The following is an 11,845-nucleotide window of genomic DNA, read 5'->3' as shown; positions in this document are numbered from 1 at the left end:
ACACGAATCATGACAGTGTGTGAATTATGGAAAGAGGATAACTCGGCCAAGATTTTTCGTTTGAGATGTTATAAAGCCAAATTAGAGAGGTGTAATTAGTTTCGCAATGACTATTTCGATTTTTAACCATCTTTAAGGTTGATGAAGATGTATGCTAGGATTGGGAGAGACAAAGCAAAATCTCTGTTCTGATCAATAATACAGATGGAAAGTCTCAACATCATTCATTACATTTGGAAGTACTTCTGTATTGGCGGAAACGAAAGAAAGAACAGAAACCCGAAAACTCCACTTATTAGCGACATTTGGAAGAAAATATTTTCAAGCATACCACAATAGTTCGGTTTATAAATAAGTTCAATTATCCTTATATCTGTTGCTTCTTATCTCATGTATTTTGTACATGCAGCACTTTAATACAGGAATGCAAATAACCACTCGCCCGGGGCGAGTATTTAATATCATACTGAAGGTAAGTAAATGAATTATGTTGTGAAATGTAGGCTAGTAGCTGTTTTCTTGGGCGAGTCAAATTTAGTTACTTATTTGCATCCCTGCTTTAAAGTTATTTTTAGCTCAAACGGCAAGTAAGAAATTAATTACCAGAAAAGTTAAATTAAGCCTTAAATAAAATTCAAGTATAGCCACTTAACTCAGATTCAGAGCGCAACAAAGTGTACTGTCAATTATTAAGACGACACAGAGTGATGTAAGATGTCGCAACATATTGTCTTAGAACCACTTCAATTGTTTTTTTCTTTGTCGCGAGAAAACAAACATTCAAAATATCGACTCCAATACTTAAGCATGAGCAAACAAAGAAAGGAGGGAAGAAAGCAATTTTTTTTACTGTTTCAATGCAAACGAAAATGCACTTTTGTAAACATGATTTTGTCATTTTGATCACAATCACACTTGAGAACTTCACACATTATTCCAAAATTCACGTTTTAAGTTGACCAAACAGATAATTGGTAGTGAGTGCTCTTTAAATCAAAGAGATACGTTATTTTTGTAACGAATAACTTTAGTTAACCCGGGAACGGTCGAGTGTTGACTTGTGACGCGAGCGGTCGACAGGTGAGCGCGGCACTCACAATACAGTATAATAGTTTTTATAGCTGTTTGTGACTCAATACGGAATTTATTTTGAACACATTTCTATATGTTGACATTTTGTAATTTATTATTATTGTCACAAAGTTATATAATAGGTTTATATAAAACTATTTCTTATTATAAGTTGTATCTATCTTAATTATCAAAGTTTTTTATCTAATCAATTTCTGTTATCCCATACACAACACGCTTAGTTGATTATCATTATTAAGTAAAATTACATTATCATTATCACACAAGGATTACATTTTTTAAAAAATATTTACATAATCGTAGTGGGTTTTCAGCATTTGTTTTTCATATGTTCATACTTTTCATATCTTAAGATTGAACTTTCTAATGAAAGGAAAAATATAAAAAATATTAGTGTAAACACTATGCTTATGTCTCTCGATACATAAGTATTTGTAATAAGACACGGTTCTGGTCCATGTCTCATCAGTGTCTTGATGTCACCCATTAGGCTTCCAGCAAATGCTGACAGTGCCTTTCCCACAGATTGACACTTCACAAATAGCACATCATATAGTTGGTTTCGGTTTTTTTTTTTTTTTTCGCAAACCATGGATAAATCTGCTCCTTGTTGTTGCCCATGATCTCGGAAAAATCACGCACACCGTCAGTCGACAGATGAGCGTGGCGCTCACAAATTATACAGTCACATACATAACGGTAATGTTTCTCCAGCTGAAGAGAATGAAAAGGTGACACTTGACTTCCACATACTAGACACATCAAGAGACAGCTAGACAGCGCCTTAGGTCTGTAACTTCACAAGGGCGGCTACCAAACAAAAACATAAACAACGGTGAGCGCTGTGCTCACATGTCGACCATTTCCGGGTTAAGAAAAGTAACGGAAAGATAAACAGAATTGTGCGTATCAAAGCCAGTCTGTCTGTGGGGTGATTTTGTTTCATATTTCAATTCTACAATTATAATACTGGCAGATTACTGACAAAATATCGTGAAAGAATTATATATTTTTACCCAAAGTAATTGCAACCTTACTTCAGTAGTTTCCAATCCTCAGAAAACACCTGGAAGTAAATATCGTTTCCATTGATTTTATTTTTATATTCCTTTCTTAATTGTGAAATAGTATCGTTTAAAACGTTCATATATTAGAATTTACTCAAAATGTTTAACACACCTTTGTTCAGCTACCTTTATTATCTTCATTAAATACAAATATTATCTATTGCATTTGACCAGCAATTAAGAAAGGAAAAACGTCTTTTCAGCACTTCTCATAAGACAAATAGATTTATTTTGGCCTGACAAAGTGTAAATTCATTCAACTAATTGCAGTGAACAAAATTAATAAATGTTGGAAACGTTGCTTTACTCCTCACCTTTGACTCGTGTTCTCCCATTTCCTCCCCCCTTTCTTCATTCTACCAGTTATCCCATCTTCATCCATACGGCCTGAACCAAACTTGCTAGCATTAATCTTGCATCGCAATGGCGCCCCTACATACTCTCAACCAGCTGCGCCCCGAGCATACGCTCCAAATTGCTTCCCCTAGATTCCGCTCTGGTATCAAGATAGCAACATATTTCTTCCAGAAATATTGGTTAATACAGACTTTCTTTTATTCACTCAGAGGTTTTGATCATAGGAAGTAAAATTAAATGAAACGAAATTTTTCAGTTTAATTTCCCACGAGTTAGCCGTTAGGCTAAGATAGACGGATGATTTAGAAAAGTGAACGATTGAAGAATTGGTGAATGAAAATGTGGAAGGAAACAGCAGTACCCAGAGAAACCCACGTACACGATGTTGATCACAAACCTATTTAACAGGGGATCGAACCAGAGACCCTACGTATCGTAGGTAAGCGCTCTACCACCAAACTATCGTATCCCCTCCCCCATTAGGAAGTGAAAACCTCAAGCTCAGATAGTAATTGGGCTCTGGATATCGATTCAATATTTTGCATTATCTATCTGCTCTTTCTAATAATATATTATATAATTAATTTTCATCTATATGGGTATACGTGGAGTGTTAATATGTGGATTTCTGGTTACAGGACAGGTTAAACTACCTCAATATTGATAAGAGATCTTAAACTGAAAATTATTCCGAAATCAATAAATAAAATAAAAATGGTAACAAAAGTCTAAAACTAGGGGGTCTATTGTCAGAAACTAATAAATATTTAAATAGTGTCAGCGGTGACTTAGTGGTAGAGCAGTGACCTCTAGCATGTAGAACCCTGGTTCTACTCCAGATTCCATCAAGTAGACCTTCTGGTGGATAAATACTGTATCCTTGAGTTTTCTCGTTCCCTCCCACTGTCATCATTCCACCATTGTCATCCAATTCATCATCACCATCTGGCTTAGCCTTGGTGCATAGTTGTGTGATTGTTGGACATTGAACTCTCTATCTTTCTGTATATTATAACTCTAACGATTAGTTCACAAGGAGAAGAAATTCGTCCACCCGTTGCGAAATATGACGCTATGCTACTGTACCCGACATGTAGGCCCTAGTGAAAGGCTGAATTTCTCAAGTGTGACGCAAATCCTTTCCTTACCCATCCACTTAATATATTAAGCTGTTGTTTGTAGCTAGTAATCATCTAATAAGATTTCAAAGGTATTGAGACCTATTTTACAGTAATTACACGTCTGCCGACGTAAAAGCTAACATGAAAAATATTTTCTACTTCTTGCTGTTTTCCAAGGAGGACGTGAGACAAACTTATAATGCAATGAAATGAAATTTTAATTCAACTCACACTGGTAACATGCGGTATTTTTACAGAGTTGCCAACGGCTTAAAGCGTTAGGAAACAAAACGTGCTAGAGACAAAACCAGAAAGTAATGGAGGGGGAGAGGCAGTATCGATAGCAGATAATACATGTTGCTAACTTAGTGCTCGGTATCTTATTTTTCTTAAACGATCGACATACGAACAACAGAAAGAAAGGTTGTTTCAGAAATAGTAAAAAGGAAAAAAAAAACCTTGTGGCTTCTAACATTAAACAAGACGCCGTGACCATTTGAAAAGAATTTATTATTATTATTATTAAATAGTTATGATACATTTGTTGAGTTGATTTTGAGTTTAACATCCCTTTTAACCAGGCCGGTAGCCAGCCCAAAAATGTAGGGGGGCCCGGCTGAAGTTAGGGGGGGCCGATCCAGTTCATCACTATATTATAGTTCATTTGCAAGCCTACCGTGAAAATTTTAGAGGGGGCCCGCAAAAATTTAGGGGGGGCGGCCCCCTAGACACCCCTGGATACGGGCCTGCTTTTAACAGAGAGGCTATATGAGACGGGACCTACTGATTAACGTGGAATCCGAACCACATGAGCTCCTGCCGATACTTTTGTTGTATTAGTGGCGTCGCAAGCAATGGGCGATGACCCAGGGCCTCACGCTTTCAGAGGCCTCACAAAGACCAACGAGCCTAAATACAATTTGACACTGACTTTTATGAAGACCCATCGATTCAATAATTAATAAAAATTGTACATACAATTATGAATTCGGATTTGTTTACATAAAACATTACATAATGGTGGCCTGGAACATTATTCTCTATTCTAGTAATATTAGGCCACTAATATATGCGACAGACAGTCAGCTTACTTAAACATTGCAATAATGAAAACAAACAAATCTTCCATTTGATTAGCACTAATAACATCGTTGAGATTAATTAATTTCGAGAATTTATTATTATTATTATTATTATTATTATTATTATTATTATTATTATTATTATTATTATTATTATTATTATTATTATTATTATTAGCTATTTCAAAAAATAAGACGTTACGAATTTTTCTTGCCAAGGGATCCGTGAACATTTCTCGTCGAGGGCATCATAAGACTCTACTACGCTGCTAGTCGTATGTTGCCATAATGAATTGGAACTAATCTCTTTATAATAAGTAGAGTTCAAGAAATGCTTCTGTCCAACGCAAGCCTAATGTTACATTGCATTGTGTCATTTTTGTAATCCTCTCAGATTTTACTCTGATTTTCAACATTGAAGTGAATAAGAATTCCTACTGATTTCCCCCCTGGTTCTTTGCCGGAAACAAAGGAAATATCTGTAGTAGATAAGGCATGAAGCAAAGGTTAAAAGGAATGTTCAGGTAGTGACGTTAATGAACGCATTCCCCAGTTTTCGGTGAACCTGTCAACTCCTTGTCATAATTTTCATAATGTTATAATGTCATATCCAGTGGCGGCGGTTGGACGTCAAAAGTGGGAGGGCAAGACATGATCTCAATATTCGTATGTCAATGTTAGTTTTTTGGTTGCTTCTAACATTTTGTTTAACTAAAGGTTGTATAACTATTAGGATACTGTATTTTCCAGTTAAAACACCGTATATCGTGTTTCATATTTTACTAAGTAAATTGACAAGAGCAACGCAAGTAGATACTAGCCCTTTGTACTCTTAAACAACGAAGGTGTAAGAAGAAATTTGATTCCTTGCTCATGAACATCTTGAAATTCTGTCTGGAAAATTGTGTGGTCAGATTAGGGGCTTATTTAATAACGAATTCGCAAAACAAACAGAGAGGATAATATTAATCGAATAGTAATGAAAAATGACGCTTGTTTCGCAAAAGTTATGTTGAAACTGGGAATTAATGAACAACTTATATTTTTAATTCCATTCATGCTATTATATGTGTAATTACTCTCAGGGTGACAGTGAATACTACAAGTATATGCTACGACATTTAAAGAAATACTTTTGCAGCTTCCCAAAAAATGTTCGTTGCCATTAGGTACAGTTTTCACTTTCTTGGAATACATCAAAACTCAACAATACTTAGAATCACTCCACACTCCAGTTATGCAAAATAATTCTAAAACCTAGAATTATGTTGAATTCACTAAATTTAATTGTATATACAAAATTGTATATAGTATGTATACCCCTACATTCATATATTACAATGCAAAACAATGCCGCGCCTTTGACGTGGGAGACCCGGGTTCGATTCCTGGCGGGAGCTCATGTGGTTTGTATTCCACGTTAATCAGTAGGTCCACGTCTCATATAGCCTCACTGCTGAACGGGATGTTAAACTAAAAAAAAATATTCCTTACCATTAGAAAGAAGAAAAGACATTTTAGGAACTGTCGATTTTTGTGCAATTAAAGAATAGTTTGTGAACAGTGTTTCTTTCAGACATGCTTTTGGGAGGCACTGCCCCCCCCAAAGCTCTGAGAGTATCCCACCCCCCGAAGGAGACCAAAATAATACGTCTATAATATAATAATAAATAGAATAGTACCAGCAGTACTCCCCCCGGAATACTACATGTGCGCCCTGGAACATTGTTTCTGAAAGAAACACTGCTTGTGTTGTGAAGAACTTTTTTTTTTTTTTGGCGAAATGTTATCTCAATTAGTTCTAAAGCGACTGACTAACATATTGAGCCATTGTAAAAAGAAATGAGAGTACACTCGAATTGTGGCACTCCAATAGGTTAATTTTTGGACCATTTTTCGTGGCAATTAAAACGCAATTCATGTAGCTTTCTTCACTGTACGGGAAGACAACCAATACGTACTCTCGGAACGGCAAATATTTTATGGTACCATTTTTATTTTATGAACCATTAATACGTACAAAAACTTTATATTTTGCAAACGAAATTATATACAGTAATGGGTCATTTAAAAAAGTGGGGGGGCAACTGCCCCCCTTTGCCCCCCCTAATCGCCGCCCATTGTCATATCATGTCATAATGTTACTAGCAAAAAATCCAGGCCTCGGTGGCTCAGTGGTAGAGCGTTCACCTCTGGTGCTTGGGGTTCCGGGTACGATCCCAGCCCCCGCCAAGTGAACTTTGTGGTGGACAAACACCGTTTGCGTCGGTTTTTTCGGGGTTCTCCCGTTTCCTCCCACTTTCTTCATTCCACCATTTATTCATTTCTCATCTTCACCGTCTCCTTTAGACTAACCGGCATAAACGTAGGACGTAAAACTCAAATATTTCATTTCATTTCATTTGAATGTATACCATCAGACAATCTTTACGAAGATCATCATTTTCCTGATTTCTTCGTGTACGTAACGGCTGATCCTTCTTTTAATACTAGTCCAAAGATTGAGCGCATCGTCTGAAAAATCGTCTGAAGCAGATCACCATCGAAATATTTATGAAATAGAATTATCGCGTTGCGAGCATTACGTTGTTAATTAGTTCAATGTATATTCTAAGAACAAATTGCTTAGCTGGATACTAGGTAAGGCTAAATATTACAAGAAATGGTCCTTTAGGGGATTCTTTGGTAGTTTTCTTATAAGTTGAAACACTAAATCACAGAATAATATGGTAGCTGATTTCCTTAGCAAGATGCATGATCCATTTTAATTTAGTCAAAGTAATACCTCGATGAGCTAGCGACAATGAAAAACAATCTAATGTGACTAACACATAGAGCTTACTTCTGGTAAAAGAGCCTCTTGAAGATCTTGAGAGGAATGATTATAAATTGAGGGATATTTTTGAGCAAATCGAGAACGGTCATAATATAAGAAATTATGTACGGAGTAAAGGTTTGCTAATGAAGGAGACTAAAGCACTTTCATATCCCTATAACGTTGTAATTCCGTCTGACCTACGTATGTCTGTGATTGACTTCTTCCACGATAAACGTTTAGTTTGAGGGCATTCTGGTGCTTTCCGAACTTTATGTAAAATAATGAAAAGATATACGTACGTGGGAAGGAATCGTGGAAAATATAAAGTTATGTGAGATCTTGTGACATCTATCAGGGAATCGAAGATAATAAGAAAATAAGTCACTTGCAATCTCATCATAGTTCTAGAATGCTGGAGAATATAATGCTGTTATTAATTTTTTACTAACGTCTAAAACTTACAAATATATACTTATTGGGGTTGAAAATGCCACTCATTATGCATTTCTCGAGAAGTTAAGAGTTTTATCGTTTATGATTATTTGTAATAAAGTTCTCGAAATGTTCTGCCGGCTAGATTTTCCGGAGAATTTGTGATCAGATAATGTATCTGTGTTTGTATCTCAAACGTTTAGACAGTTTTGTTATAGCCATTGTATACAACACTAAAATAATTCATATCATGTTGAAGCAAATTGCTTTGAACTTTTATTAAAACAATGAAATTTTCTCTGAGTTTATTTTGCTGATAATCAGCAGGGTTGGTCAGAGGCTATTCCAGAATTGAAATTTATGTTATATATCTTTCTGAGCACTCGGAACTCAAGTCTATTGCATCTGAATTTTGGGGTCGTCTCCTAATAACACCATTGGAAATGAGGTTGGTGGTTTCACCGCCTGTGGTCTTGGTAGACTATTATTTCACAATAAGGTTCCAGGCATTAAATCTTTTCAACCCACGGGACGAAATCTTATCAAAGTGCTCTTTTGTACCGACCAGCAAGCTAATGACTTTCTTACCAATCTGATACTAAAAGAGAACGGATGGAAAAGATACATTTCATCTTACGTGTTCCATTCCGTTGGAGTGGTTACGGAGGTAGACATTAATATAAGAGATACCGAAATTAAAATATATTGCAAGGATTCCCACATCACAACAGACGCACGTGCCAGCTCAACACGTGCTAATGATTATAAACAACCTAGCAGACCAGAAGCTGACACGAAGGACACCGAGGAACGCCGAAAGAAGACGGACTTCACGGAAGGACCCGAAGAGGACAAAGAAAAGGAGGACCACCGAGGGACCCAGCATCAGTCGTCCAACTGATCAAATCACCTATACCGCCCTGAGGTCGCACTGGACTAAGGATACACCTATCCTTCCCTAGGTCGCACTGGATTAGGGGTCCTTTCTACAACCAAGCCTTGCGAAGCTGCCTTGAGCTGAGGGGACTATCCTTCAAGACTCACCAGAACCGGCAGGTGCCTTGGAGATTGCCTTGAAAGAAGGGGCACCGTACAAAACACCTATTCTCCTCTTACTTGGACATTAACAAGAGAAAACACTATTTTACTCTTTGCAATCAAAGACGTTTTGTATTTAACAAATTTTATAATAAATTGGTGAAGGGGATAAATCTCGGTCCATTATTGACTCTACCAAAATCATTACATGGTGATAGGCACCGGAGTTTTGTACGGGACGCTTTTTTTATTGACTTTTTAACAGGCACAAGGTCAGTATCAGAATCTATTTTATCTAAGTTTTACTATCAAAATTCAGCTAATATATATATAAATTCTTTCCCTCTCCTTTTTCCTCTTTTTTTCATTAAGTGCGATTTATGCCGCAAACCAGTGCCGGCCGGTGGATTGTGGTTTCGGGTGTTGCAGTACGAAAGATGAGAAACAGAAGACATGATGAGGCGTAAAATAAAATTTTTAGCCTACATCAATCGTTTCTCTGTTAAACAAGTATAGTTCTTTAGGAAAGTCTACAAACGTTAGTCGAGTTTTGAAATTTTGGGGAGGTCCGAACCCGGTGCCCCCTTCGTGGCTACGCCCCTGAGCATTGCTAACTAGTCCCAAATTCAATGTGGCATTCCCCATCATACAGTTTTCTGTGGAAATTATCGAGAGTATAAAATATACTTATTCTATAAAATAAATATGTATATACTAAAATACTATACACAAGGGGGCGGGGAGATTGTACATATTGACTTACTAATATTTGATTCATAAACTACTGTAGAAGAAGCCTTCATTAACTATATAAGATAAGAATTAACTTGTAAATACAGGTCTACTTTCATTTGTTTTCTGCTCTACTAGATATTTTCTTTCTTATTTTGTAATCCGACCATCACTTTGTTTTTAATTGTCATTATATTGATTTGCTTCAGTATGGTCTTGTAATTTAAAAATATGAATGTATAAAAACAAATTCCATTTGTTAATTGCTAGTGAAATGAAATTCAGAAATCTTATTTAGCCCGAAAAACCTTCTCGTTCATTGGAAACCGTGCTGTGTTGCAGAAGCACGACCAGTTCCTTTAACTTCTGAGATAGGAGAAAGAAGACTTAACATTCGCTCCAATTGCCGCGCTGAAGGAATCTGGTCGTTGTATGCTCGCTGCAACACAATATAAATTAGAGGCTCTGTGACGGATTATTTTTCGCTTTTTAAAACGGATTAACGGAACGGACAGTTACAGAAGTAAAAAATATGTTAATTAAAGTGTATATATGCGAGTATTAAAAAGTATTTTTTTTCTTTACTACTATTGATGATAATATTTTTTTCTTGAAATACTTTGGTCGTTGCGCAACGCTGCAACACTAACATTAGCCGCCACTGCCGGAAACTAGATCGGGTAAACAGACATATAGATCAGGAGAGAATAACACGAATATGACAGAGGGTGCATCTAATTTATCCTTTAATATGCCACAGTTAACGAAGTATGCGGGACATATGCACGAGGATCCGGACAGGTTTTTCATGCTATTCGACCATATGGCAGCAATGCAGGCATGGTCACCGGCTAAGAAAAAGGAAATTCTACCAATGTATTTAAAGACACGGCACTAGATCTCGTATTACAACTTAAAAATCAAAATCAATTTGATACAATGACCCATGACAATCTAAAATCTAAGTTAGTAGGTTTATGTAGGCCAAAGGTCCCATCGTATAAAGCAGATCAGGAATTCTTCGAGGTAAAACAGGGAATGGACGAGCCAATAGACTCATACTTTCTACGTAAGCTTCGAGCAATAAGGCAGTTATTACCGGAAGCAACTGAAGAACAAAAGATCAACCTTTGGGGTTGCAAAGAGATTTCCTTAATAATGGTCGAAGCGCTACAGAATAAATTAAACACGCCGGAAGCTGCTAATGACCTTTTAAGGAAAAGAGAACACACAGAACCATCACAAAAATTAAATATGTTATACGGCCAGAACAATATACCTAACCTACAGAATACATCCTATGGCCTATCAACCGAGCCAAAGTCAATATATCCTGGACAACAGTTATATAATCATATCTATCCTATACAAATGCACCCTGTTACACCACCAATAAACAGTTCTTTCCTACATATCAACAACAAGTTAATCCTTCCATAGCAGTTTCTCAACCCAACCCTCAAGAATTTTAAACCTCAAGTCAAGAACCTAAGACCGTTCCCCACCAAGAGCAAAATCCTCTACAAAGTGATTTCTCCACCTTGGCCAATACAATGGCAGAATTGTCGCTGGTGATAACCCAAACGAATTACAAAAGCCATCCGAGGAATAGGACATGCATCTACAGTTTAAAGTGGGATAACAACTACATGATCTCCCAGCGGAAATTGAACAATGGCCTCCGCGACCAAGGCGTGTTTTAACCATACAGACGCGAGAAAATTCACATAAGCACACACGAATATATATATATTGTTGAGTTGATTTTGAGTTTAACGTCCCTTTCAGCAGCGAGACGTGGACTTACTTATCAACTTGGAATCCAAACTGAATGAACTCCCGCTGGGAATCGAACCTGGGTCCCCCATGCCAAAGGCGCTTACACTAACCGCTTAGCCACGAAGCTCTTCCATATCGGATCCTGAGAGGTGATCGCCCCCCTCCTGCCAGAAGAGAAAACTTTCAGAGTTCGGACCTCTTAAACTCTCGGAAATAGTGTTGTAAAAAAACTTTTTTTTTCTGTGAAGTTTTTTTCAATAAAAAACCGTTCTTTTTCATGTTTTTTTTTTCAAATGTCTGTTTTTCTGGCAACTATTATTTATTGAT

The sequence above is a fragment of the Thermobia domestica genome, chromosome 7, assembly GCF_964235325.1.
Source record: "Thermobia domestica chromosome 7, izTheDome1.hap1.1, whole genome shotgun sequence".
Lineage (NCBI taxonomy): Eukaryota > Metazoa > Arthropoda > Insecta > Zygentoma > Lepismatidae > Thermobia > Thermobia domestica.
The sequence above is the reverse complement of the archived record's forward strand: the minus strand, read 5'-3'. Positions refer to the sequence as shown.